This window comes from Macrotis lagotis, chromosome X, assembly GCF_037893015.1.
Source record: "Macrotis lagotis isolate mMagLag1 chromosome X, bilby.v1.9.chrom.fasta, whole genome shotgun sequence".
NCBI classification, from domain to species: domain Eukaryota; kingdom Metazoa; phylum Chordata; class Mammalia; order Peramelemorphia; family Peramelidae; genus Macrotis; species Macrotis lagotis.
Window position 1 is genome coordinate 98,181,898 of NC_133666.1, and position 7,911 is coordinate 98,189,808.

The window sequence follows — 7,911 nt, forward strand, 5'->3', positions numbered from 1 at the left end:
AATGAACAACCCAAGTACAAGTTCCAAGCATTTTAAAATAGGGTTAAGCACTGAATACATGTTTTTGGGAAATTTGTTTAAAAGTAAAAGATGCTATATTTTGATCGCTTTGTATTCTGCTATTGTGTGGGGTACTCCTGGCCTAAAATATACCTTTGCCTACAAGGATCCTGCAGGCTAATTGCAGCAGCTGGAAACTGCCCTGATTGGCAGGTTTGCAGGAACACAGCTGCAGGCAATCACCAACAGGGTCTATCTACAGATCTAGGTAGAGTTTGGATTGTTTGATTTGGAGATTCACAAAGGACCCAGACCCAAAATTGTTTTGTGATCATAAGTAAGAGGATTATTTTCAAGGCGATGTACACAAGAAATAAGAGAGCAAGCTATTACTTTCTATGAAGGATAATGAAATAACTGAAGCCATGATGTCAATGAAAAAGGAAGGATCATGGCAATTTTTAGAGGATCAGAAATGGAGATAATGCCTTTTTTTTGGGTTTTTGGGGTTTTTTTGCAAGGCAAATGGGGTTAAGTGGCTTGCCCAAGGCCACACAGCTAGGTAATTTTTAAGTGTCTGAGACCGGATTTGAACCCAGGTACTCCTGACTCCAGGGCCGGTGCTAGCTGCCCCAAGATGATGCCTTTTTTAATGACTTTGTGGAGCATCTGCATCAAAAGAACTCAAACCAAGATCTTAAGCAGGCTGGAAGAAAAGTCATATACCTGTTTATTTGCTAAAACTAGCTTTCTCATCCTTTTGCCTGAAAGCAATGCTGTTGTTCTGGCAACTTGAAAATTCTGAAGCATTGGTTTGGTGAAACAGCATCAAAACAGCTGAGTAGATCTTCCTAATTTCCTTTCAACATTAACAAATTAGGGGCAGCTAGGTGGCGCAGTGGATAAAGCACCGGCCCTGGAGTCAGGGTACCTGCGTTCAAATCCTGTCTCAGACACTTAATAATTACCTAGGGGTGCCTTGGGCAAGCCACTTAACCCGATTTGTCTTGCAAAAAAAAATCCTAAAAAAAATGAGTTATCAGGTCCTATGACTTTTTACTTCATAGTTCTGAGAGTAATATATTGACTTTTCTCATCGCAATAAAATTTCATATAGCAAGACTGCATTTTACCATTCTACATATATGTCAAGTTGGGTCCCTAGCCCAGCTACATTCATCCCTCAGGGATCAAATGGTACCTGCTGGTGCCAAGTGGTCTAGGATCACCCTAACCATGATACTTTTATAATAGGGTTAAAACCCCAATTCTGGCATGTTTTCCCCAATACCTAACATTAGTAATTAGAACTAAATCCATTTAATCAGTTGGATTTTTTAAAAAAAGATATTTACTGCAAAGATGATTGATGTTTAATGTTTTTCCTTCATTTTCAAATAAGGGAGGTGATGCCATTACAAGCACATGAATTGAATTTGAATAAGGGGGGACTGTGCTAAGTCACCAGCCTCACTTTCTCCTCCAGAGTTCTCTGGGTCCAGTAGCCAGATATGAAACAGATGAATGGTAATGACTCTGGATTAAAAGTAACACAGTTAGTGTCAAGTGTCTGAGGTGGGATTAGAACTCCTGTCCTAAATCCGAAGCCAGTGATCTATCCATTGCACAACCTAGTTGCCCTAGCCAGGAAGATATATGAAGAACAGATGTACAAATATTCCCCCCCTGAACTAGGCATACTTTCATTTATGCTATCTTGATGCCTGGAGAAATTGATTCAAACTTAAAGCAGTTTCTACAACGAATTTGCCCCACTGAATCCACTTCCAAATGTGACATACCCTCTGGAGATTTGGCTACAGCTGAGTTGGGGTCAAGCCTCTGTTGCCAGGTCACCTATGTTCAGGTACCAGTAAATCACAGCATGAAATTTTGCTCCCAAACTTCTAGCTTTTATTATTCATATTTTTTGAAGCTCATATGGTCATAGACATCTCCAATACATATTTACCTTATAGAAGGATAAGACAAATATATTGGAATCAGAAGAAACAACACAACCATGGACTCATGGGTCCCATGGTAGTAGCCTGGGTGAGGGCTCCACCAAATTTTTTTTTGCATCCTCATTCAAACACTGACAGGTGAGAAAGACAAAAGCACCTTGGCTAGTCTTTTCAATGCATTCTCATCTCTGGATCACTGACCAACCAAAAGGTCCTCTTCTTCTTATGGTAAACAGACTCACATGCTCAGAATAAGGAAGTCAAGTACTTTGTCTTCATGCCTTTCTGGCTTCCCAGTATCTTCCATGTGGGCTGGCAGCAGGCTGAACATATTGTGCATTCTGTGGAGTTGGGATTCCATTGGTCAGGTCTATGTTGTATTTGCATATTCTTTTAATTACATACTCCATTGGAAATGCTAAGTCCTCAGATATGATATTTTTCCATTAAAATAACATGGATAACTTAAATTCAAATCCTACTTACATCTATGTGATCTTGGCAAATCATTTAATTTCCCTAGCTAATATAAAAGAGGAGATGGGACTAGATAATCTTTTTTAGGTCTTTCAGTTCCCAAATCTTTTTTTTAACTTTTTTTATTTTCTTTTTTAGAAACTTTATTTACCTTGCCAGCCAAATACAGGTAAAAAAAAATACTAATATTGCAATGATATTTGTTTGCACAACAGTTTCTAGCAGCATTTTAAATGAAATTCGTACTCATGGAATATATCATATAAAAAGAAATAGGCAAGAAACAAGAAGTTTTCAGTTTTACAATGAAAGATGAAATTATCAGCTGCTTTAATCAAGACAAATAGTTCCAATATTATTCTTTGTAATAAAATCTTAGGGAAAATTTTTGTTTAAAGTACTAACAGTATTTTTTCTATGTGCTTATCCACATTAATTCTAGTAATACATCAGTTCCCAAATCTAATCATTTGTATGATTAGAGATTTAAAATTGGAAGGGACATCAAATGGTACCTACTCCAAATCCCTCATTTTACAGTTGAACCTAGTGAGGCTAAGTATTTTCCCCCATGGTCATTTTGGAAATGACTAAAATAGAATTTAAATTGAGGTCATTTTTTCAATGAAACAAGCCTAACATCTTAAATCTAAAAAAGACTTCAAAGGTTATCTAACCAAAGCACCTATTCAACTGTATGAATCCCTCTATAGCAAGTGGTCATATAGGCCTTCTTGAGCCCATTTTTTCCCATAGCAGCTCATTGTATTTTTTCAACTTTAATTATTGGAAAATTCTTCCTTATGCTGAGCTAAAATCCGTCCCTAGCAACTACTGTGACACTATGACACAAGAATAAATATAATCTCCTCAATAACAACCCTCAATAATAACCCCTAGTTATTATGTCCCCTCTTAAGATTTCTCTTGTATAATATAAATATTCTCAGATAAAGTAGCATTTATACTTTAACCATCTTGTTAATTTTCTGGATATACATATTTAACGTTAAATCTAATCCTAATTCCAACTCTAGTAGTTTTTCAATATCATGTACTCTCCAAATGTAAAGATAGCGCTGTCTACTTATTATGAATACTCTGTATAAAATGTTTAATATGGTTATGAGGCCACTCACTGCCAAAGAGAGGCAGTGAAGACAAGAGGACTGGATTGGGCATCGCAGGACCTAAGTACAAATACAGACTCATTCCACTTACTACATATTTGGTCATGGGCAAGTCACTTCTCTGGGTCTCAGTTTCCTTTTCTGTTTAAATGCAGGTGTTGGCTTCAATGATTTCTGACATCCCTTCTAATCTGTGGATTTCAAAAGTATGATTCTTTGATATTATCTCCCTTTCTAGATCACAGTAGAGATTTTTCAGATATGGCATTATTTTCTTTGGCATCAAATGAAAAGCAGCATGACATACTGAATAGAAAACAGGCCTTGGAGAGTGCAAGTTCTTCCTCTCACTTTTGCAGAAAAGTGAGCTTCTCGGTGTTTTGACAACTCTCCAAGATTCTAAATTAAATTGGAATTACCATCTCTATTGGTGGAAATAGTTCCCCATACTGTGGAAATCACAGATATGGACAAAAAAGAAAGAAAAAAAATTTAAATTGCTTCTCATACATCTCTCATTTTATTGAAAACAACATTTCATCTTCAGATACTTGGCAACTTGCTGGGACCACAGTGTAAGAGCTCCTTGGTAGGTGGTACTTTGTAGTCTTCCATTCACTGGACACATCATTTCTTATTCACATTAGTACTCTTCTTCCCAGAAATTTAACATACCGCAATAACATGACTGCTTATAAACAATTGTGTTCTGTTAGTACTTTGAAGGATTTTTATTGATTCTGATGTCATAGTCCCTGGTGGTGCACTTTATTATGAACAATCTCAGTATCTGAAGAGAACACTTCTTTGAGCTTCATTCCTTGGATTCCTGTAATCACTATTAAAGTGACAATTATTGAAGCCAGCTGTGGTTGGAGTTTCATCTAGGCTTATAGAAGATGTTTGCTCAGCTTATCAAGTGAGGTGACTAAATTTTTTTTAAATTGTAGAGCAGCTAGGTGGTGCAGTGGATAAAGCAGTGGCCCTGAAATCAGGAGTACCTGAGTTCAAATCCAGCCTCAGACACATAAAAATTGCCTAGCTGTGTGACCTTGGGCAAGTCACTTAACCCCAATGCTTTAAATAAATTTTAAAAAATTGTAATAACACAAAATAATAACTACATTTCTTTTTTGGTGGAGAAGAGAAATAACAGTGGAAAATGTTTTATATGGCTCTCTCTCTCTCTGATCTACAACTAGATGCTGGTAACCATATTGAAGCCTAAGTATTGCCAGCTGGTTGCTGCCTCCCAATGTGGGCTGAGTTCTGGGGTTGTTTTTCTCTTTTTCATGGTATTAGCTACTTTCTGCATCTATGGTTCTGCCTTCTAAGGGGGTTTCCAGCATAACTCACTTCACAATGTCCAGTAATGCTAATGAAAGTCTGTCGAATGAGTGATTAAAGCTCTAGGGGTTCTCCTGGGAATTTTCCGAGAAGGAAGTCAGCGAGTCCTTGGTTCCTCGGGCACTTAGGTGCCTGCTTTCTTGCATCACATATGTTGTGAAAGCACTGATTTTTATATGAGCTACTGACTTTAATTTGAGCAATTAAGAGAGACACTGGATGCACCATTCAGAGACGTGTGATCTTGATAAGCAAAGAAACAAATAGATAATTTGTGGGCAGCCCTTGCTTCTAAGATAGGCTTCTATTCATTTTGGCAGCATAGATTTAGAGCCCAAAGAGTGTTCAACTGATATTCAAAGGGTTTAGAGAAGGGACATTTCAAAAGTGTCCAGTTCAGGAGTTCTTAATCTTTTATGTGCTAATAACCCTTTGACAGTGTGGTGAAACCTGTGGGGCCCTTCTCAGAAGAAGGTTTTAAATTTTTAAAAGTATTTTATTTTCATATGCATGGAAAAAACATTTTTATCATTCATTTTTTCTTAAAATTTTTACTTTCAAATTCCTCTTCTTCCCTCCCTCCCATCTACCCTCCCTGAAACTGCAAAAGATTGGCTATGGTTATACATGTGTTGTTATGCAAAATATATTACCATATTAGTTCTGTTGTGAAAGGAAACTGACCAAAACCATGAAAAATTAAGTAAAAAGAGCATATTTTAATCAGCATTCAGATTCCATCATGAGTTCTTCAGAACTGACTTGGATTACTGAGAGTGGCTAAGTCATTCAGCTGCTCATCATTACAATTCTATTTCTCTGTATGATATTCTTCTGATTCTTCTCACTTCAATTTGTATCAGTTCATATAAATATTTCCAGGTTTTAGAAGGATGTTTTTAAATGCATAAAATAAAATACATAGAATTACAAAAGAAACCAAAAGTAAGTGAAATAAAGATTATTCACATTCTACCCATGTACCTCTTGGGAGTTCATGAACTTTAGGTAAAGAACCTTTGAAATCTACCAACATCCACATTTATCTCTTTGCAACTCTATCCTTGAATCCTTCTATTCTCTAGGGCCCAACAGAATAGGCATAATCCCTCTTGCACATGAGAATCCCTCAGATTTCCCCGTGCCTTTATCTCCCAGATTAAATATGCTCAATTAGTTTGATCCTTCTATGTCACCCTTGTTGGGATTCTCTATTGCTTTTCCTCTCCTCTGAACATAGATCAAACCTGAAATTCAGATGTGGTCTTTCTAGGGCAAAATTTTTCTCCCCTATCCAATTTTCTCTGCAATACACATATAGTCCTTCCTTAGTTTAGTTTCATTTTGGGGGGGTAAAAACCATAGTATACATAGTATACCACCATTAAGATCCTATTCTGTTGACTCATGCTGAAAAGGGAGCCCTGTGTTTATATATGGTGTGCCAACAGAGCGCAAGCTCCTTGAGATCTTTTGTTTGTTTTTTTGCAAGGCAATGGGATTAAGTGATTTTCCCAAGGTCACACAAGCTAGATAATTATTAAGTCTGAGGCTGAATTTGAATTCAGGTCTTTTTGATTTCAGGGCCAGTGCTCTGTCCACTGTAACACCTAGCTGCCCCGCTCCCTTGGATCTTGACAAAATCCAAAAGACTTCAGGAATGAGTCCACTAACAACCTAGTCACTTGAGTGTCTACTACATCAGAGACTTGTAAGTGGTCAAAAGATGCATAGAAACAATTCCCTGTCTTCTAGCTGGGAAATCTAAATAGGAGAGAGATGGCAGGTACATATTTAACCATAATACAACATAAGAGCTATATGAAAGGCACAGACAATTAAAGTTAGAGTTGAGAGAGAGCTAAGGAAGAAAAAAAAGAAAAAAATTGCCTGAAAACTTTGTTGTATATTTGAAAGGAACAGAAAGTTGGATCCAATATATTTTTAGTTTCATGTACAATCATTTTTTTTATGGTACTATGTTATGGATATGAAAGACACAGACAACTAGAGTTAAGAGTTGAGAGAGGGGCGGCGGGGTGGTACAGTGGATAGAGCACTGGCCCTGGAGTCAGGAGTACCTGAGTTCAAATCTGATTTCAGACACTTAATAATTACCTAGCTGTGTGGCCTTGGGCAAGCCACTTAACCCCATTGCCTTGCAAAAAACAAACAAAAAAAAAACCAACAAAGAGTTCAGAGAGAGAGAGAGAGAGCTAAAAAAAGAGGGGCAGACATTTAATTTTGAGACTAAAAGAATGTGCACAATTTCAGGTGAGGAAATTCTATTCCAGATTCCAGACTGGGAATGTAGGAAAAAAATTTGGGCAAAAACACAGTATGTGAGTTTGAAGTAAAAGACTCACAAGGAATGGGAAAAGGAATTGGACCCATTATTTCATTGGTTATAGGAATCTCCTGGAAGGAGGATACTCCCTTTACCAATACAAGCCAGTGCTTCCTCTTTAATTTATAGTCTTAGAAAGTTGACAAGAGTACTGAGAGCCCACATGGAAGAGACTGGGGAACTGGAAAAATATGAAAATCCAAAATGAAAGTGCTTGGTTCCCTGACAATGATATACCACAGACAATATATGACACAGGATTAATCGAACACAAGTGTTCTCAACTTTGAGGCCAGTTCTCTATCTATCCACTGACTTCTGCACAATCCTGACAGGGTATGATGGGGCTGTTGTAGAAGGTCTTGGATGCTATACTAATGGGCTCAGAAGACCATATTCTCTGTTTGTTACTGTTGTTCTTTTATTTCTTTTAGTTATATTTTTATTTCATGAAATATTTCCCAATTTAAAAATCTTTTAACATTCATTTTTTTAAATTCTGAATTCCAAATTCTCTCTCTCCCTCCTGCCCCTACCCCGCCCATTGAGAAGGAAGCCATATGGCATCAATTCTACATCTGAAGTTGGAACATCTTCTAAAGACAATGGGAAAATTTGGAAGTTCTTAAGCAGTGATATGGAA